Source organism: Hylobates moloch, unplaced genomic scaffold (genome assembly GCF_009828535.3).
Source record: "Hylobates moloch isolate HMO894 unplaced genomic scaffold, HMol_V3 SCAFFOLD_5, whole genome shotgun sequence".
NCBI classification, from domain to species: domain Eukaryota; kingdom Metazoa; phylum Chordata; class Mammalia; order Primates; family Hylobatidae; genus Hylobates; species Hylobates moloch.
The window spans coordinates 24,157,032-24,179,629 of record NW_026652280.1 but is presented as its reverse complement, the minus strand read 5'-3'; the positions used below and the strand labels follow the sequence as shown (position 1 = coordinate 24,179,629).

General features: G+C 38.3%; 1 protein-coding gene across 19 annotated transcripts in view; it reads right to left on the bottom strand.

Annotated features, from left to right (window-relative positions):
- TCF4 (transcription factor 4) overlaps nucleotides 1-22,598 on the bottom strand; it is a 381,116-nt gene that overhangs the window by 186,508 nt on the left and 172,010 nt on the right. The window contains exon 1 of one of the 19 annotated variants that reach the window (XM_032152243.2): nucleotides 13,712-13,730. The exons of the other annotated variants lie outside the window; for them this stretch is intronic. The gene's annotated coding sequence lies outside the window, so the exon portion shown is untranslated. Of the gene's footprint in view, nucleotides 1-13,711; nucleotides 13,731-22,598 lie in introns of those variants that run through there. 19 annotated transcript variants of the gene reach the window in all.

Here is a 22,598-nt window from a genome sequence, read left to right as displayed (position 1 = left end):
TTTTGACTATTTAATTTGCTGGTTTCTATTGGCTTATATTTTTTATGGTAATCTGTGGCCATGCAGGTATAGCTTCACTGTTCTGACTAGCTAGTCAACTTTACTCCTGATCCCAGTTTGGAGGTGAGACTCTGAGTTTACAAAAAAGCAGAAGCTGACATTATTCCTTCGATTTCCAACATTTCAGAGAAGAGCACTGGTTCTCTCCTACAGAATCTTACGATACAGGGACAACTCTGCCTTCATCCACAGTCATTTAAAAATCTAAATGTAAAATAAATTTGTGCTAAAAGAATTATAACTCCATCCAGCAAATAAACTAGTCATCCAACAACCTAGGAAATCCTAAAAAGACAAATGGGGGAAAAGGTAACTAACTAGGCACATAGCTTGTATGTATCAAGGGATAATGAAAAATGGGCAGTAAACCATTTCTTTTCTGGAAAAGACTGGCATTAACTCTCTCTTTCGCTGATGTTCTTTTAGTCCTAAAAATAGAATACTCAGTAATGGCCTATAGCTCTGATCCCACTGGAAATTGTGAGTTTTGGCTGCATTTCATCAGTGATTCCCCTCATCTCATCTAGTCACTGTGCTGCTGCCTTTAACACAGTGTGGGTACTGAAACCCCAGGTAGTATTTTAAGGTGCCACCAAAAGTCTTCACTTTAGGGCTCTGCCTAAGTGAAGAATTTCAGATTCTATATTCAATTTCTCCATAAAGCACTTATATTTGTAATGCACTATCTCACATGCAAATTTAACTTACATTATTTAAGACAACACACCCTAAAAGCTCATTAAATGAGCATTTTAGTCCATGTTTTTATAGACAAAGTCACTAAAATTAAGGGTAACCAGCTCATATAGTTAAAAAGGCTGCAAAGACATGAAGTGGCGAAGTTAGCACACAGACCTCCAGTTCCAGTACCAAGGCTTTCCCACAATATGCCACCTCTGTTTGGAGTTTTCTAGATGTATCATTATTACTGCCTACTGTAGCAACAACCATTGCCTTCTCACTACCGTAATCCTCTCCCCAAATAATATAAACTCAATTCACAAAGTCAAAGAGTTCTCAAGTTCCTTGATGGATGAAAATGTCCGAATCAATAAGCATTTTGAGTGAACATCCTCCAGTCCATCAAAACCACCTTTTCAGTGCAGAATAAAAATATTGTCCTAGATGATTTAACGTGGCCCAGACAACAACAGCCAAAATCAGCCCCTCACTTGGCATCCTGCTTAGGAGAAGTGCACACATTATCAAATTAAAGCACATGAGTTTTATGCTTGATTTTCCGAACGCAGGAAAATCTTTCATTGAAAATAACACTAATTCCACAGAGTGTGCAATTAATCAACATAATCATGGGGATAACTTAGCTGTTTGGGGAGGTGTGTCAAATAACTCTTTAGGGCCACTAAAGTACCACTTGAACCACCAAAGTAATGATTTTCTGAATCAGCAATTTGTACAAGGGTCCCCTAGAGACCAGAAGGACTAAGGGCAACCCTGAAATCACTCAACTTACTTCTAATGAGTAACTTACCATTGGCTTTATGTGAATAACATCTTCACAGTGATGCCTACCCTATCATATATTTTTACTGCAGTTTGAGTCTATGACAATTGGATACAACCAAGGCAATTAAGGACTGGTGTGGTCTTAGAAAAAACAGCATATGCATTTGAAAGCTTATTTTTTATTCAAAAGAACATAATAGTTTTTCATATAAAAATGAAAAAAAGCTCATCTTGCAATACATGCTAAAGGTGTCAAAAGCACGCAGAAATAAAATATTTTCACTGTGTTTTTAGGCAGAAGAAAGACTCGCGATGAGCTGGTTAGTGTGGAGAAAAGCAATTTCCTAAAATTCAATTCATGGCTAAGAAACCTTGCTGATCAGGAGAATTATCGCAAGACTTTTCCTAAAAACAGATTCCTGGGTTCTCTTCTCCAAGGTACGTGAATTCAGTAGAGTCTGGCATTCTCTCTTTTTATTTTTTTTTTCTTTTTAAGACAGAATCTCACTCTGTTGCCCAGGCTGGAGTACAGTGGCATGCAATCTCAGCTCACTGCAACCTCCATCTCCTGGGTTCAAGCAATTCTCCTGCTTCAGCCTCCCGAGTAGCTGGGATTACACGCATGTGCCACCACATCCGGCTAATTTTTGTATTTTTAGTAGAGATGGGGTTTCATCTTGTTGGTCAGGCTGGTCTTGAACTCCCGACCTCAAGTGATCTACCTGCCTCAGCCTCCCAAAGTGCTAGGATTACAGGCATGAGCCACCGTGCCCAACAGATTTTTTTTTCTTGCAAATAAAATTCCGCTGGTTATTCTGACCAGCCAGGGATACAAGCAACCAATTTAAGTGATAGGCACAGCTCTATAGGTTACATTAGCTAAAACTCCAATAGACCTGGTAACATGGTAGATAACAAAAAGTAGATTACTACTAGCACCAACCTATTTAAGCAGAGTTTTTTAAAAGACAAGGAATTGTTGATCCCCAAGGTCATTTCAGACAGTTACATTTCATGGGTTAGAGAAACCTTTCTCTGGCAGCATGCTAGGCCTTTAAATGTGCTCATCTCCAATAATGAAGGCTGTTTTTTTTTTTTTAAAAGAAATCAATTTTACATTGCCAAATCGATTCCCCTAATAAACAACAGTATCCCAAAATATAAGAATCCTGGAGTTTTGTTAAGGTTGCTCCTCATTGATCAGACCCACTGGCCCACTGCTCTGAAAGCATCTCTCTTCTATCTCAAGAGTGGATGTCACCTTTAGAATCCAGGATCCAACTCTAGTGAACCTGACCTGGTTCATTCATTTAAAAGGGTCCTTCTACCCCTTCTCCGACTGTCCATGTTCTGTGAAGGCATGACAAGTCCACAGTGAGGGAGAGAATCCAGTCCTTTCCCTTTCATTGGAGGAGATGGGTGACATTTCTGGCCGAATGTAATAGAGACAACATCATCTGGGCAAGACTTTGGTGCCTGGCTAAATATTTTGGAATTTATTGGCAAATATGAAGGAAATCAGCAGCTGCATTTTACCACACAAATCACTTTTAATCATAAATTATTTGCTGCTCATTTAATTGCATATTCCACCAGAGTCTTAGCAACAGTCAATGTAAAAGATAAAAATGATAAAACTCTAAATAAGCCACAGTGGGATGGAAAAGACAGGAAAAGGTTTAGTATTTTGTTTGTTATAGAGTAGTCTACATAGGCACTTAGTTGTCTATATAGAAAAATTATGTATTTTAGCACCATGGTACACAGGTGATGGCCTTAACTTTCAAGCTAAGTTTACGTGAACAAGAATATAACAATGTTCATGTCTTAAACTACAAACATTGGATATGATACTCAAAGCTACATCAAAAGAATGGGGGGGGACATGACAATGTTATATATGGTATATAGATATGTATAATACATACATATACACATATAAGTGACATTTTTAACCCCAGACAGAAGATAATCCAACTGCCATTTGTATATGTATCTGTAATATATTAAATGATCATTTCTCTAGCCTTAGCACTGAATACAATTGACCTATATCCCCTAAACATGCACTACTGAGAGAAACTGGAGGGGAGTGGGAGGAACAGCCCAGAATTGAAAACACATTCCAAGGAAGACAAAGAGTAGGAAGATTGCTAACCATGATATTTATAGAAGAATGATGTTTTCCAGCCAAGCCTGCTCTTCAAGATCAACTTCAAGAGAATGGGCCCATAATAATAACCAAACTGCCAGATACACAGGGCCACACTCCCCAGAGTCCAACCAGCCTGCAGCACTAGTTATTGTTCAAGGAAGGGGAAGGTTGGTAGATAAATGGTCCCATGCTGCAATGTTTAAGAGAAGCCTCCCAATGACTGAATCTAGGAGCATGACTCAATCAAGAGAGGAAGGTGGGGAGCACAGGAAGGAAGAGGAGAGGCAGAGGGAAGGATGAGAGGGAGGAAAAAGAGAAAAAAGAAAGCAGACAAGGAGTAGCCAGAAGAATGACCTCATCCTATAAAAAGTATGCAAGAAAATAAAATGCATTACATATACCATGTTTACAGACTACAATTTTTAATCCTGAAACTTGCAAAAATTATCATCTGAATAGTGGTGAATGAAGCCTAAAAAACATAATACAGGGAAATTAATATTTGTTGGGTGCTTTCTGTGTACCATGTGCTGGATGCAAGAGAGTCAACAATGCACATTATTCTCAAGGAGGTAAGAGTTTAGATGACTAAATACCAGGAGTAACACAATGCTATCCACCAGTAAGGGATATAATGGGAACCCAGAGAAGCACCAAGAAAGAGCACCCAATACAACCTCACTGAAGACAAGGTGGTAACAGGAGAGACATGTATGTGAGATTTCATGCCAAGATGACATTCTAACAGAGGTAATAAGGACTTAATATTTGTTAGAATGCAATTCTTAGTTACTTGACAATGTTAAATCAAAATAAGTAAACATTAGTAAGTAAAAATTTATATCATTTATCCAAAACAAATTTTAAAGTAACTGGAACCTAAAATTGGAAAGGGGAAAAACTGGAAGAAAAGAAAAAAAACAAAAAACAAAAAACGTAGATGACATTTCTGCCCTTCTGCAGCTCTAAGTTCTTTGATCACTCCATGGTTGGTTTGGAAGTTTTTATGGTTTTTGCTTACAAATTGGAGAAATTTGCAATGTAAGACAAAAGAACTATAAAAATCTAAACTGCCTTCTCTGTACAACAAATACCAAACTGACTCAATCAAGTCATTTAATTTCAGAGATACGCAGAAATCACTTATACAAACTAAATTATTATAAAGACTTTGATGGAGCCTTGTCAACAAAAATTGTTGCTATTTTTAAAAGACACACTCATTACACAGAGCCCTGGCCTTCACTACCAGGACCCAAGGATGCTCTCCACCCAGGCGATGGTAGAGAGGCTGACACTCTTCCTCTGTAACTGCCCTTGTATAGTTTAGTCCTGTGTCCTGGGAGTAAAGAGACCATCAGTGATTTGTTCCTTTAACATCTCATACTCTATAAACAACAACTGCAAAAGCAAAACAAAAAAAAATATTTTACTCAAACTACCATTCTCAAGGTCTGTCAGTGAGCACAGCTTAATTTGGTTTGCAAGGAAACCAAAAATGCTTTTATAAAGCATTATGATGTAAATATACTCATTTTCCTTGGCAAAGCAAGTGAAAACTATCAACCAACCATAACAGGAATTTTTCTACTAGGGATTACCTACCACATCCATTACAGACAAATAATCATATTTCAAAATTTCAATGACTTATCTATCCCCTTTTAAGTTCTATTCCCAACTTAGTCCAACAAGAATATTTCTCAAATACAATCAAGCCAAGGGGAATATGAAAGCAATGAAAATATGGTTAGTCGTGATATGCAATCAACCACTTAAAAAACTCAAGAGTATTACACACATTGCATGTTATTTGAAATATCAGGACTATCTATTTACTAAAAACACACCCAAAACAAAACCTCACCTTTATTTCCAAATAAAAACAAATTAATGGCCACACTCAGTATTAAGCTACAACTTTATAATCATGGTAAATATCTGATCAGTTGTATAAAAATAAAATGAAACAAAACAAAAAACAAAAAAAACCCAACCTTGAAAAGTAAAAGAAAGAACCTCACACACCAGTCAGTTCCTATCTGTGCAGCCAGCAGAGGGCGCACATGCCCCAACAAGAACCGGCTATGGCCAGGCACTCCCCAAACTTATTTAGTACTCTTCAACAAATCTGTATGGGGGAGGAGGGGTACAGTCAGCCGATCAGTGACATTGATAAAACTAACGTGCTCAATTTAGGATCAGTAAGAAACATACATAAGTACACTTTAGTATTAAATACTGACTTGAACAGAGATTTCTTAGCTGCTCGATGGAAAGTTGTTCATTAAAAAGGTTTGTACAGAAGTGGGCTTCTGGCAGTTTTCAAGGTCACAGTAGTTTTTATTGCCCTATCTGACCTATATGAGGACTTACTTGTAATGCATGGATTTATAGAATTAAATTAAATATTAAATTTCTTACATAATTAACATATATTTTTGTGAGTATATTGAATTACCCTTAGCAAAGTCTCTTTTAGTGTGTGTATATTTCTGTGTGTCTTATATAAATCTATTAATTAACTTTTGCAATCCTAGAGCAATCAAATATGTAGCATTTAATGGATAAGTTGAGATACGTAAGTTCCTTATTTTCCCACTGGTTTGTGCTTGATTGATTACTTGTAAATTGTCTATTCTGTGTCTCTATATCACATATTTGCTTTGGGGTTACAGTAGGTTATACCAGAAGAGTACCTCACAGCTATGTATGTGCACACACATATAGGTAGGGCACTGTCTATTCTTTTAAAGAAGTTTTCCTATAGATGCAAAAGTCACAAATTGTTCCTACTGCTTTCCAAGCTTGTTGAAGCAATAGCACAAATTGAAAAAAAAAAATTAACTCATAAAAGCACCAAATTAAAATAAACAACAAAGACTATATTATTTACTTTTACAGATAAAAATTAAATAATCCACAACACATCCAATCTCTAATTTCAAATAGGTTAGAATGAATGGAAGGTCTGCCCCTAAGCTTCAAGCTAGAAAGCTGGGTAGGATAATTAGCTGCCACTGTCCCTCCACCTAAATGATCATTTCACTTGATCTTAGCCAAAACGCTAAGAAGCGATTCCTAAATAATCATTTCAACCTCACCTCTCTATTCACCAAACAAAAACAATAAAGCCAAGTAACATTTCCATCATAATATATATATTTTTTAGCATTCTTCATAAACTTGAGAGAACTTAATTTACAGAATCTAAAAACCAGGTGGCCTATGTTACATGTAGGTCACAATAAATAATATGCCTCCTTCAGCCAATGTGGCTACACCATTTCTGCCTAAGTTAAAATGACGATGTTTCATTATTCCTAAGCTCTCAGTTCTGAAATGTTTGCACAATCTGTTAAGTCCAGGGAAATTTAAATTATTTTGACATGCCGCCTGCTAAGGCCAGTGACGGGGATAATGCCTCTTTACATGGGTAAAATTTTGTGGCATATAGGTCACTCTCTTAAGGGGAATCAACTGTGTGTCTCTTCTTTGCATTTCCACCACAATCCTTCATCCTGCAGCCTGGAGCTGAGAGTGAAATGCAAGAAAGGAGCCGAGTGCTCAAAGCAAAAATCTGCTTCCAGGACAATCCATTATATCTGACAAGTTAAATGTTCCATGGTAGGCCATATGGCATCAGAGCAGGCCCGACGATGGAAGAGGGGAACTCAGCAAATGCATCACAATTAAGGAGTTTGGCTACAGACTTTACTTTGAATTACTTATTTTTTTATCAAAGTTTAAATGCAGTCCCTCACATTTTCAACTGAATCCCTTTGATGAGACCATTTTTCAAGAAGTGTCACAATTTCTTTTCTCATCCCGTGACTGTGGACACTTAAATCTACAGGTAAAGGTATACATGGCCATTTTTACCAAATGGAGTTTCAAAGATGAGGACCTGTAGCTGCACTTTTAAAATATCTTCAAGACAAATGCTATGTAAGCCCTATCTGCTCACTAGATTAGGATATTTAAATGAAAGTGATCATTGGATTAGGGCATTTAAATGAAACTGATAGAACATTAAGTAAAACCAGTTTTCAATATTAAGTCTAAAAAATCTTAAAAGCTATACAGTCAGAACTGACATATTCCTGTTTCTTCTGTGGTTTACTTATTATCTGTCAAATGAATGAATGGACTGGACTGTCTCTGTTGAATTTATCTCCTCCTAGCATGGCACCAAAAAGGAACTCTGTACATCCTGCTAATACCATGTCCCAGAGACAAGTTTTGTAAGCTCCCTAAGACACTCTGATGATTAAAACTAAGTTGCCTAAAATAATATTTGTCATTAGGGACAACGTAATGTAAAGATTTGTACTTAATCAAGATACGCATTTATTACATTAAGGCAGGGGAAGATAAAATTGATAAAATCACTGAAATAGTTAATATTATGCTGCAGCATGTTACCATTCTTTTAAATTAGAAACAAATGTTTTTATTTCTCCCAAAGAATTCTCAGGGGAGAACTGTACCTATAATAAAAACTGAAACAGCTTTCAGTAGAAGTATGCAAACTCATCTGCTCAAATGGTAATTTTATCAACTCCTTTACTTCCTCAGGATGATTTTCTTGAGCAAATGTGTGTGTGTGTGTAATAATAGGTAGATTCTAAACAATTATGATTATCGTTTAAGTATTCACACTGGTTTGCAAACATGAAATTCATAATGATTAAGAGAAACATGCATGCATTTTTCCAAAAGAGAAGATGTTAAGACTCATTTCCCTAAACTATTTTCACTCTCTATCTCTCCAGAGGGTCACTATTTCCCTCAAATGCACCCGCTTTTGCCTTAATTAAGGATAACATTGCTTCAGTGAGCCTGTATATACTTTGTAAGAATGAGTCATTTTGCTTTATGTTGAAACTTATGAACACATTTTTTTCTGGTGGTCTTAAAGTTACCATTTGTTAATAATCTAATGTAACATTATATTTGCATCTCCCTTATTTTTAAATATGAGATGATTTACTGAATTATAAAGATGGTATGTGGGGTATGAATTGGTCATTTGCATCCTGTATTAACAATCAATTGTTAAGAACTGTTATGACTCCTTATATTTTATTAAGTGCTTTTCAACATACATGCTCAAATGAGCTTCCTCATAATCCTGTTAGGTAGATACCATAACAATTATCATTTATACTTTCATTCTGAATATGAGAAAAAAGGGATACTTGGTGGTTAATTTATTTGCCTTGGAGCACACAGCTATGAAAGAGAAGAGTCACATCTTTTGCCCAGGCCTACCTAAATGTCAGCATTATATTTTGTCATGCCATACTTGAGGAAGTAGGACCATTAAAAAGATACAGTTTTACTTATGTGCAAGTTTATAGATTATACATTTTTACTTTTTATCTAAGAAAAGTAGCCAAATTTTTTGGTGTTGTGTTAGTGCCCAGTTTGAAAAAGGACACACCTGGCACATAATTACACTTGCCCCCCCACACACACACATACATATTTATAAAATGTAGCCACATACACCTCAGTACCAACAGAGTGCATTGGGCCATTGTGTACTGTACATCCTATTTCTGTGTATCCAGATCCACACTTTTATTACTAATTAAAATGTCCAGATGGTAAAATAACACCTGATCCGAGGGGCTTTTAAGTACAGTAATTGTCAATGCTCAACTCCTACCTTGTTAACAAATTGGAAAAATTGGCCTACACTGAGTTTTACACATACTGTTTCCAAATCATCAGTAAAATGTAGTTGAAACTTTAATAATGTGGACAGAAAATGCCTACATTAAACTCAAGAAAAAGATCTGACATTCAAATCATTACTACTGGAAGAAAGCTTATGGACTCCAACAGAAGGAATGTCATATCATAGCAATACCATTGGGTTTTATCAACAAAAATCTACAGTAGAGGGAAAGAATGACGTTAGAGCTATTCAACATCCAACCATTTCATGAGGCCCTTTCTTTACATCTTTTGTTTTGCAGGTTCACTAAATGATAAACAATTCTTAAAATATATTTTGTCTTGTCAAGTGTTTTTTCATTTTAATGTATGGATTCAGATCTTAATAATAAAGCAAAACCTTTATTATCTTACAGGGTTTTTAAATATACAGATTCCAGAGTGACCCCTGAAATTCAGGTTAGGCAGTGGCTCATGAGTAACATACTTAGGGAAATCACAAATGCTTTTAAAATGTTTAAGCAGTTACTTCCTAATCCTAAGTGGATTCTTTTTTTCTCAAGCAAACATTTTTGCAAATATTTAGGTTGCTTTGATACGCAAATGTTCTCCCAAACATTTCCACCAGCCAGCCACTGAAATCTCTCCACAGACCCCAACCAATGGGAAAGTTTGCAAGGGAAATATGAGAAGCGACTGAACGGGAATACTGGCAGGAACACTGGCTTCGCTGCCCACAAACAAATGTTGATTTTGTTGCAACACCTGAAACAAAACATCTGGGTGTCTTAGTGGAACCCCTCCTTTAAAATTCTCAGTCATGGGGCTGTAATTCTCATTGACTGAAGCAGTATCTTCTAGGGAGGGTAAAACTGATCACCCACAGGTTTCCTATTACAGAGTTCAATAACTCCAGTAAATGTGGCTTGCTGCTGGACAGTGAAAATCCCATCACTTTAAAAAGAAAATGCCCACAGGAATTAACATGTGCAAAACAGGAAACGGAAAAAGCGACAAACAATGCCATGATAAAGGTCCCAAGCCTTACAGGTATAATAAAGGACAATACTTTCAAAAACGTTCCCCTAAAGGAAATACACCAGGGGAGACGATGTCTGTAAAGTCATCTTTATCATCAGCTCAAGAAGTAATTCATGAAAATGAAGGTTTTCTAGAAATAAAAACAAGAAGGTGGCACATTCAAAACTAACTTGTCAACACAGCATGACTACCATTATTATGTGTAAAAACAATCTCCAATACTCCCTTTCCCTTCCACACTCTATTCCAAAAACATCTTCTAAACCTGCTTTTGGAAATAATGGGATTCCTTGATCACAGGACAACGAATCACCCTGAAGTTTTTCTCCAGTTTACTCAGTCACATAAACCACCAGAGGCTAACCACACTGACAACAAAAGCAAGTCCCAGGATTCTGGTGGCTAATACCATGCTAGGCATTACTTGGGAAGTTATGAGTTGGTATACATCTGTGAATTTGGTGGGAGGAGAAAACTAACAGTAAATTTATCAAAGCCAGTGGAACGTTCAGCATTATAAAATTACAAGGATCTGCTTCTCGGCGACTAACATGCTTTTTCACTTCTGCCACCACTTCCTCATTTACACGTATTAGAAGTTGGTTAAAGATTTCATTAGATGTGGTTTTGACAATAACAGCAAAGTGCCTAAAGCCACAGATTTTAAATGAGCCCCAAATTCAGATTTGGGGAAAAAAAGAACCAATCACAGCAGGAAGCGCTTTAAAAGAAAAAAAGAAAAGAAACATCTTGAGCAGTTATTCTGCACTTAGTTGTACTGTGTGAAAAGAAAATGAAAAAGCTCTATAAAATGTCAGAATTAACCTATCGTTTCAGATTGCTTACAGGTGAAATTCTACCATCTGGATGGGCAGTTTGCCCACACAAAAAAAGAAATAAACTAAAAGGAAAAAAAATAAAGTAAAACCTTCTTTTGCCTGCTATTTTACCACAATAGATTTTACAGGAGAGAGGATAGAGCCACCATAATCTTTAGACATGGACACACACACATTTACACACATGCCTCTGTACACACACACAGCTTCACATACAAACTGTGACAAAATAAAAGTTGGAAGAAGCAAGAGATTGAAATAAAATTCTGTTTCTTGGAACTCCAAGAGTTTAATAAGGAATGAAACCTAGTCATTCTTAATCACATAAAAGGAAAAAAAAGATTTATTTTAAAATTTTCGTGAAATAACTGATGATTCTTTCTGTTTTACTGAAATACTCTAAAAAATAAGGTCCCGCATATCAAAGTTTCTCTCTTCCCTTAACAAAGCGCATTTATAATCTTTATTTATGCTGGGCTAGCAACTTTGGGAATTACAATTTAACTTTAAATAAACAGGAAACTGCATCTTAGGAACTCCCAGAAGTCATTTTATTCATCTGAGAGTGAAAAATGCTTATAAACGTTATAATTTATAAAGAAATACACTTCTATTTTCCCTTTTAATCATTATACAAACCTTTTATTAAAACATCTGCCTCAGCAAAATGACCTGTTTTAATAATCATCATTTTTTAACCTAAAGATCAAATAGAAAATGAACTCAGACTCTGTTTAAGTTTTTCTTTCTAACCTTGAGGGCCACATAGAACTTTCAGTTTAACTTCAGGCTTGTCTGTCAAACATGGTACCAGGTTGGCATCAAGTGTTTATTTGCCAACCTAAAGTTCCACATTTTGAAAGCAACACACAGAGGCTTTCATAAATTAATAGCTCTCTGTGTTAAATATTTGTCGATATCTCTAGTCTGGGGTTTCTGGGTTTCCATTTTGATTGCAGAGTGTCTCCTAAAATTACATTTGAACAACAACACTAAACCAGAAGTGTTGAGTGAGAGAATTATGGGCACATTCTCAAACTCTTACACTAAACCACGAAGGGAATAGATTAAAAAGAAAAAGCACACATACAAAAAAACCCCACTATCTTCCAAAAAAAAAAAACCCACCCTGAATAGAGAAATCGAATACTTGCTTTTCTTTCGACCTTATGGGTAGCACGCCGAGGGAGGCACCAGAAGATCTAAGCCCAAATACGTGATGAAGAGTCGCCAAAAAGCATGTGGATGAATAAACTGTTGTGGCGTGAATCTGCCAGCCAGAGGACAGAACACAACATGCTGGGGCTTGGCTGTCCTAACATGTTTTACTATGTACATTTAAATAGTCTTGAAAGGGAAAAGGAAAGAAGGGAAAAGGTGGAGGGTTTTGGGGTTTTAATATTAAAAAAAAGTTTGCCAGAAATTCGCATACTTGGGTCACAAATAAAAGTACTTTCCTATTATTACAAAAAAGAGAATCTAGTTCTTAGGCTAACACTCATCACATGTTTCCTATGATGGAAATTTAGGGGGGTGGTTTAAAGAGTTAAAGACTCCCTACCATTAATTTGCATCTGGTGCTTTTAGTGTGTGTGTGTGTTTTTCTCTTCCCTGAAAAGTTGGCAGAGCCGCCGATTTTCCATAATGCAAGCATTTGGGAATTGTGAGCGGAATGAAACCGATCCAATCTCCTGACTGCGACATGAATTTTCATTAATTACAACCTTGTCAGCAAAAGCATTATCAAAGCTGAATATGAAAATGCTAATGAGTCCTCATTTGCATATTTTTCTTTGTTGGAATGTCATTAATTATTACATTTTATGATGATGAATGCAGCTGTCGAAGCTCTCCGATGCATAATTAGCCATCAGAATGCCAGGAGCCGATCAGCATTTTTGGGTGAAAAAAACAAATTTCACTTCCACTCTCCCCCATCCCAACACCACCAAACACACACACACACGCACACGCACACGCACACACAGACTCAGAGCCCTGATGATGACAGTCCTGAGGCCAGACTTTGGGGGAAGTTGAAAAGGGCTAGGTTAAAGCAAATTTATTTTTGCTTTAAAATTATTTTGTTTTTAGCTGATAACGGTCTTATACAATAGAAGCAGTTCTTAATAAAAAAAAATCGTTATTCCAGCTTAATTAATGCCACGCTTAATTATAACACCATGATGTCAGCGGTTTTAATTAAGTATTGGCTCCGTTACAAAAAAAACTCCTCACTGCAGTAAGAGCCACAATACACAGAGTTGTGCAAATCATTTCTGCGATATTTTGGTCGTCTGTAGTTCACGAACTATTCAGATATTAACAGGCAGCATTAAAACTCCACGCACACACGCATGCGCAAGAGAGGCACAAACACACACACACACACACACACACAATCAAGCAAAGGGGAAAAACCGTACTTTCCTACTACATTACTTGGACAGACTTTAGAGCTTACCTACTTGACCACTTTTTTGAGCTAAAGTGTAAGTGAAGATGACAAAACATAGCTCATCCTCTCTCAGCCTCTGGGAACGGTGTTTATAAGTAAAAAAAAGAAAAACAACACAGAGCAGATGGGACCATTACACATGACCAAACCAATCAATCACAGATGAAGGGCCCAGGTGCAGCGCAGCCGTGCAACAACGCACCATTTCACAGTCTGTCAGACACACACACACGGTCGTCCATGAGTGACCCTCCTCAGCTCCCCCCGGACCTCATCTGGGGCGCTGCGCCCCTCTCGCCTGCCTACACTCCAACTGACGTCTTCATAATCGCCCTGTCTTTCTATCTGCTTTGGCTCCTGTAAAGAGAGGAGGATGGAAGGGGTGGTGACTGGGGGGAAGGGGGGATGGGAGGGGAGATGAGGACAGGGGCTCACATCATTGTCACTTATGAGGAGTCCAGTCTTCCTCCTTCTGCCATCCCCATGGCCCCTCCCTCTCCAACCACCATCAGAATCGCTTCTCTAACCATCATTACGCTCATTAATTTTTAAGGGTGACTGCTTGGCTGCGGCACCCCAACTGTCCGCCATTAGAAATAGAAATTTTGTTTGTGAGTTTCTTGCCTGTGAGGAAAAAAGATGTGTGTCACTCGACAAAGTCATGATTAGATGGAAATGTTAGAAATTAATTAATTGGAAGTGGGTAGGAAGACTTTTCTTAGCCCCCTCCAGATTAGTTAAAATGAGACTCTAGTTACTCACAAGCTTCCAAGGAATCAGCTCTGTCTCAAGATTTTGTGTCTTAAATAAATTCCACCGCCTTTGGCATCCTGTGTCACAAACTCATCCAGGAATCACTGAACCCAAATGAAATTGTACATTTGTAAGGGTCACAAGCTTACAATGGCAACATAACTGAAACACCAACTTAAACACAAAGTTAGGGACAGGCTCTCTGCTTTAAACTCAGAATTCCTAACTCACAGCCTAACTTTCTATGGCTTTCAGCTTTCCTTTCTTTAAAACAAAACAAACAAAAAAGCACAAAAATACCAAACAACACCTGAGGGGGAGCGGAGAAAGACAGTAACCAATAGAATCAGAATGATAATACACAGCACTGAGGCCCACCTACCCCATTTGAAAAAAAACCTCATCACACCACATCAGAAAAAAGTAGATTGGTTTTATTGATCCAATGAATTATTTAATCATGTCTTCTTCCTTAAGCCTAGGTAATTTATAACAGTTTTTGAGATCTTTTGATACAGTACAAATATTATAAAGAATCAGCTCTATTTACTCAAAATACTGAAAATGGATACTTTCCCCAGCTTTAGGAGATGCCTGCTCATCCGAAGAGTGATTGAATGTTCTCAACAATTTATAATTTATTTTGCCTATTTGGAGATGAGAAGGAGTTTAGGAAAGCACTCAAACCCTCCAAAGAACAACTATATGACTGCAAAATAGCTTAAAGGATTTATATCCCAAAATGCTCATGACATTTTAGGCATTACTGAAAATTTACACTAAGAACAAGAAAAAGTTTAATCAAAATAGACCACACAATCCAGCCACTTTAAGGATTAAGTCAAGTTGTCATTTATGTGAAGCTTCATGTAATGGTGGAAAAAATGAAATAGAGTACAGGCTAAGTTGGGAGAGAAAGTGTCCTACCTAAAATCTGCATGCCATTCCATTTACAGGCAAAGGCAATTTTACAGAACACTAGGCAGATTGGATTCGTTGAAATGAAAGCTTTGTCTTAGCATGGGCCCTATCATCAATTCAAACATGTTCTCAAAATGGTTTGATGATGCACTTGTTTTTGGCTTTTTTTTTTTCTTTTGAGGATTCAGTATGCTTCCCCCAGCTCTTCACCAGTGAATTTGTCCTTTGGAAACTTTTAAGTATTGAATGAATCTTTCCATTCCCCAATGGATCCTATAATTTTTATGCTTAGTCCTTGTTAGCAAGGAACCTCATATCTGAACTCAAGGAAAAAAAAAACAAAACAGAAAACATATTAACATCTTCCATAGCTATGTAGGAAGGGATCACCTTGTGTTTTGAATGCGTATATCTTTTCCTCAAGGAACAGACTCTACACATTTGCATTAATAAATTTCTATTTTCAACCTCAATAGAAAGTGCAGTACAAAAAGCAGATGTGTACATTGGGCTCTTTCAAATTAAATTTCCAAAAGCAGAGCCTATTCTAGCTCACGATCAAAGGAACTAAAACACGATCTCCTCCCCCTTCCAATATAATTACAGAGATTTCATTTCTTTTGTTACAATGAGCACAACAGGTAAATCTTAAACCTGAAGGATAATGATCAGGTGCTACAGCTCAGCTTTGCTGGGTTGCTCAATCGCTCTGCTCAGTGCCCCTGCTGTTTAAACTACCACTCTACAGGAAGATGGGAAATGCCTAGTGCTCTACTTTATTCCTGGAGATTTGTTTCCTCTTCCACATCAAGACTACGCAGAATAGCTCTGAGATGGATACAACCCATTTTACAGCAGACTTGTTTCTAAAGAAGGGACATGTCCATCCTAAAACACACATCAAAAAAAAATTTCATATATATATACACACATATATTTTCATACATGTCTTTTATTGGTAGGCTACCTAAAAACCCTTGTGGAAGGATATGGGGTATAAATAATAAATAAGTGAGAACTGACATGGTTGTAAAATGTCATATCCTGGCAGTCCTATAAAAGGACAAGACCCTAGGGAGGAAGAAGAAAGAGATGCAGCCACAGATCATCCAAAACTGAGGTTCCAAAGAAAATCTGTTCCACTTCAGAATGATTAGCATCATCTACTTCTTTGGGGAAGACAGGTAAAGAGAGAACCAAATTTAAGTCAATACCCACAAAAAGAGTGAACTTTGGGCAAGCACATCCTCTAGGCTTAAACATCCTTGAGAGCAACTGCATTCTACATTTGTATTTCCATCTCCCTTTTAAAATTCCTGGTACCTCATTTCATCCTTTGCTGCCCATAGGCATCTGTTCCCCTCTAATTATTTGCCATTTAGAAAAACTCTGCTTAAATTCCTTGTGCATCTGTCCCTTGCTTAGTGTATATTTGTGATGTTTAAATATGGTGCTTGATATTAGAGCAGCCTTGCATGTAAGTACAAAAACTTTTCCAACCCAGAAAAATATTTCAATACCCTCTCCCCTAAAGAGTATACACAAAGTAAATTAAACATTACCAGTATTTTATAAAATAAATATGTACTTCTATATATATCATACTAATATACAAACATATGCAAACACAGACACACAAAGACACACACACACAAACACACTCCTCAAAGCTTCCAGTGTGTCTACTAACCAGTGTCGTCACAGTATAAATTCCAGTAACAATGTTCTTTCCCAGAATACAGTCTTTTACTTTTAAGGAGCTAAGGTTTCCTAGCTCCTGAATTATTTTTTGGTCATAGATGAAATAAAACACTATTTTGCATGAAGATATCATTTCAAGGATATCTACCTGTTGAGAATATAAAGGGGAAAAAAACTTTAAAAACGAGACAGTTCAATAGCATCAAAAACCCCAAATCCAACAGGTTTAATTATTTCCTATATCTCCTCTACACACCCTTCCTTCTCCTTGACCATTCCTTCGCTCTTCCAGGTTTTTTTCCCTTTTCCATACTCCATTCCTTAAAGAAGAGGTACTGGATGAGGGGAAAACATTGGAGGGGGAGCCTGGAAATGTGGCTTCTAAATTTCAGTTCTGCCAATAGCTAGCTGTATGAGTGTCCGTTTTCTCATCTGAATTAGAGTAAATGATTCCTCAGCTCCCTTGAGAAACAGTACTGTTAACTATATTAATAATAAGAATAATGATTTTCCCCGTGCCAAACACTTTGCAGTGTAGTGAGATGATTAGCAACGTGGATCTGAGAGTCAAACCGCCTGGGTTTGAATCCTAGCTCCATCCATCATCCCTGCTTCCAATGAACTGAGAACCCTGGCAAGTTACTGAATATCTTGATGCCTCCATCTTCTCATCAATGAAATAGGACTAGGAATAACATCTACATCATGCTATTGTTATTGAGGAACAAATAAGTGAAGACACTGAATGCCCTCAACATTTGTATTCATTCCTTCTCATCTGTCTCCACTCACAGTGAAAGTTTACAGAAAAGGGAGTATCTTATGTTCACCACTATATTCACATAACCTAAAATAGTACCTGCTATTTGTATGGAATTGGTAAGTAAAAAACTGTTCAGCGAATGAATGAATAAATGAACAGACCAAGAAATGTGTTTTGTTCATCATGAGAACCAACGATTCTAAGACTAAACTATTAAATACTTAACTAGGTGTAATTTACATGGGATTTTGCATGACCTCTGTCTTCAGGAAACTGATAATTTATTATGTGAATGAAAAGTGCAAACAACTATAAACAACAGAGAAAAATCACATTAGAAGTACATCAAAGAAATACTTTGCCAAGTCAGATGAAAGACAACTCAACTCTGAGGGATGGAAAGTCAGTTCCTATTCCATGATTCCACCAAGAAAACTCTCTGAAAATGTCAGCAGTGACCACTAAAGTAGTTAAAGCCAATAGACACTGTTGAGTACTCATCTTCCTTGATGACCAAAAAAGACACACCCATCCCCTCCTTCTTAAAAAACTATGCTTGGCATAGCTTCTATAACATCCCATTTCCCTTCTCTCCTAGTCCCTGGCATGCTCTTTTGTTCTCAATTGAATGTCTTTAAATCTTGAAAATCCTTCTACTGCTAGGCCCAAGGCCCACCTGTTACTCAAGACTCCATAAGCAATCTCATACCATCAACTGGCATCTCTACAAACAGCTCTTCAACTGCAGACTCTCCACTCAGACATCTCTGATCTGTACACCCTTAAATTCAACTGTCTACTTCATCTCTTCACTTGACTGGTTAAAGGTACCTCAAAATTAACACCAAACTCATGATCTTCTCCTTTCAACCTAGACATTTTCTAACGTTCCTGGGGTTTTACAGAAACTAAAGAAGAAATGAGGTTACATTTGTTAAGAATCTCCTATTTCTTAGCTTCTGTGCTAGATGCGTACATCTTACTTAATTTTCATTACTATGCTCTGAGATATCCTTATCTTCATTTTTAAGAGTATTAAAGCTCAGATAAGCCACCTCCATTTCATCACAGAGCATGGATTTCAGGCTACATAGCTCAAAATTAAGAGGATAAACAATGTTTGGTGTCAAAAAACAATCTTAATCCCTTAGTTGGAGCCTTATTGCCTCGAAGGGGTTGTCACACAGTAAGCCTCCTGATTCTTACTGGAGAGAGATTTTGGTGAACTGATGAGAGGTCTACTCTGGAGAAGGAGGAGAAGATATACAACATCTTAATAGAGCAAAACAGACAATAAAAAAGAGAAAAGTTACGGAAAATAAATATAAGCGGGAAAAAAACTAATTAAGCAAAACCGTAAAAACCGAGCATATTAAATATATTTTGTCAATGAAAAGCTACAATGATGCAAATTTTTTAAATGCATACATATATCTATTGCAAATATAGGAAAAAAGAACCATCAAAGGCCCACAGACGGCATATAAGTGAAATGAATCCTTAGCAGGGTTGTCTAAAGTGAAAAAACCTCACCTAGTGGCTGAATCTCTCTGGCCAGGGCCCTGGACCATCCACACAACATCAGGACCAGAAATTTTACGGAGTCTTCTCCTCTATTTTCCTTTGTGGGTCCCCGCAGAAGTTGCAAGTCCTGCCACGTTTTTGCCCAACATGACTATACTTCACACCTGGCTTAGGACAAAACGTGTTCCCTTCCCATGTCCTAGGTGAAATATCAGACTCTGGGATTGCTCTCACTCAAGAAGAAACTTCCATCTCTTCCATGAGAACTCTTAAAAAGCCCATTTGGGGCCGGGCACGATGGCTCACGCCAGTAATCCCAGTACTTTGGGAGGCCAAGACCGGCGGATCACCAGGTCAGGAGATCGAGACCATCCTGGCTAACACGGTGAAACCCCGTCTCTCTTAAAAATACAAAAAATTAGCCAGGCATGGTGGCAGGCGCCTGTGGTCCCAGCTACTCTGGAGGCTGAGGCAGGAGAATGGCGTGAACCCGGGAGGAGGAGCTTGCGGTGAGCCAAGATTGCACCACTGCACTCCAGCTTGGGGGACAGAGCAAGACTCCATCTCAAAAAAAACAAACAAACAAACAAACAAACAAACAAAAAAACATTTGGTCAGTTCATCAGTGAGTCCTCATCAATCCAAGTGACTTGCTCCATATCTCCAAATCCTGAAGATTCCACTGTTTAGGTCTTGACATGATCTATCATATACTGTCACAGTTTGGCTTACTCAGCTATTCACAGACACGTAATGGTTGCCTGTCTCCTTGGAGTGAGGACCTCTGTGATTGGAATTCCTCTTTTTGCATACGGACGACTGGGGGTTACCAGACAGAGGAAACTAGACATGTTGACGTTAAATGTTACGTGGTATTTTTTTTAATATAATATTAATATTAGAACATTCATCTCTCTGTATTCACAGCTTCAGACCTTTGATGTCTCTAGCTGTCAGGGAAAAATACTTTTCTGGCAGAGGGAAAAGTAGATCAGGCACTCTTATCTCTATCAATCACAAACAGATCCCGTTGCATTTTCTGGCTCACTGGAGAGAATTTCTCCCTTCCAGTACTTGCCATGCCAAACTAACCATGATTTGTAACAGGAAAGGACCCTGAGTAAGTGGGGGGAAGCAGAATGGATAAAAGGCTGTTCACCTTTTAGCTCTCATCCAGAGGCCATAACCCCGGCAAAGCCAATAATTTCCAAGTTTTCCACCAGCAAACTGGAAGAGGCAGATTTTTAGAGCACAAACAATTACATTTGGGCTCCCAATTTAAAAATGACACTTGCGGCCGGGCACGGTGGCTCACGCTTGTAATCCCAGCACTTTGAGAGGCCGAGGCGGGTGGATCACGAGGTCAGGAGATCGAAACCACGGTGAAACCTCGTCTCTACTAAAAATACAAAAAATTAGCCGGGCGTGGTGGCGGGTGCCTGTAGTCCCAGCTACTCGGAGAGTCTGAGGCAGGAGAATGGTGTGACCCCAGGAGGCGGAGCTTGCAGTGAGCCGAGATCGCGCCACTGCACTCCAGCCTGGGTGCCTGGGTGACAGAGCGAGACTCCGTCTCAAAAAAAAAAAAAAAAAAATGACACTTGCAAGCCACACAAACCTCCAAAGCAGATGCCCTACTGAAGATACATGGGTGGCCCAAGATCACACAGCTACTGAGCAATGACATTAAGGAATCAAACCCTACTGGGACTCCAAATTCCCAGCTCTTCCCATGCCTGCACTTATGAAGACAGAAGCAGAAAGCAGGAAAAAAAAAAAAAAAAAGAGTAGTGAGCGAAACAGAAGGCAAGTTAGACGTTTTTAACATTGTGGATGTTGAAGGAGACAGGTTTTAAAAGACAAAACGAACAGGGCTAGAAAAAAATCATGGAATTTGCTGTGCCACTCTAGGAGATGCCAAACTGCCTTGGAAACTAAGTAGTTTTTTGGGAAAGTTGCTGGAATATATCATACTGAGGTATTGACACATAGGCCTGAAGTGGGTCCCAATGTTCACATCATCCCAGGAGATTTGAAGTAAGTGATCACATTTCACCGAGAAACCACACTTTGATAATCACTGCCAGAGAAGAGAGGATCCATTTGCACATTTTGAAGCAAAGGGAAAAGGAGTCAGGGGAAAGACAGATGATGAAAGAAAATAGAGTTATGAAAAGAAAGGTCCCAGGAGACACAAGTTAGAAGAAGCTGAAAGATGCAAATGCAGAGGGTTGACAAGAGAATAAAAATGGAGCACATTTTCTTCTAAGATATGGCGGAAAAAGGAGCCAGTTGGAGTTTAGTTGCAGCTCTTCTAAGATCACCTACCTCAAATCAAGGAACACATCTGAGAAACCTGACATCTCATCTAAATTTTTGGAACCCCTACATCCCTTTGATTCTACCTGCTTTCTTGTTTTTTTGTTTTTTTAGACGGAGTTTTGCTCTTGTTGCCCAGGCTAGAGTGCAATGGGGCGATCTCGGCTCACTGCAACCTCCGCCTCCCAGGTTCAAGCGATTATCTCGCCTCAGCCTCCCGAGTAGCTGCGATTACAGGCACCTGCCACCAAACCCGGCTAATTTTTGTATTTTTAGTAGAGACGGGGTTTCACCACGTTGGCCAAACTGGTCTTGAACTCCTCATCTCAGGTGATCCGCCCACCTCGGCCTCCAAAAGTGCTGGGATTACAGTTGTGAACCACCATGGCCGGCCTCCACTTTCTTTCTTACTTCTGTCCTTCTCTGGGGACTACCTGACCCATGTAGGGCTTTGTATTTCTGACTGAATGGTGAAGACTTGGAGTAAACAAGATGGCAGCAGGCAGTGATGAGAAAGAAAGATGAGTTGGACCCAGGTCATCTCTCCTGCAGTCTAAGGAGATGCAACGTTAAGACTGCAGGTCCTGGTGGTATCTCTCAAAATCCAGTGTTTCTTCGATTTCAATAAATTTTACTGCGGCACAAACTGGGCTTCAAAATCACTCATGGAAAATGAGATAACTAATGTCAGGGCAGTCTTCCAAAGAAATGGCAACTAGAGAAGCAAGAGGACATAGGGAGCTACCAAAAGGCAGTGCAGGGATATCTCTGAAAGTCAACACTGGGAAAGTAATAGACAGTGCAATGGGAAATTTAGGTTTTCAGCATTTAAAAATGATAATCTGCGCTGGGCAAGGTGGCTCATGCCTGTAATCCCAGCACCTTGGGAGGCCAAGGTGGATGGATCACTTGAAG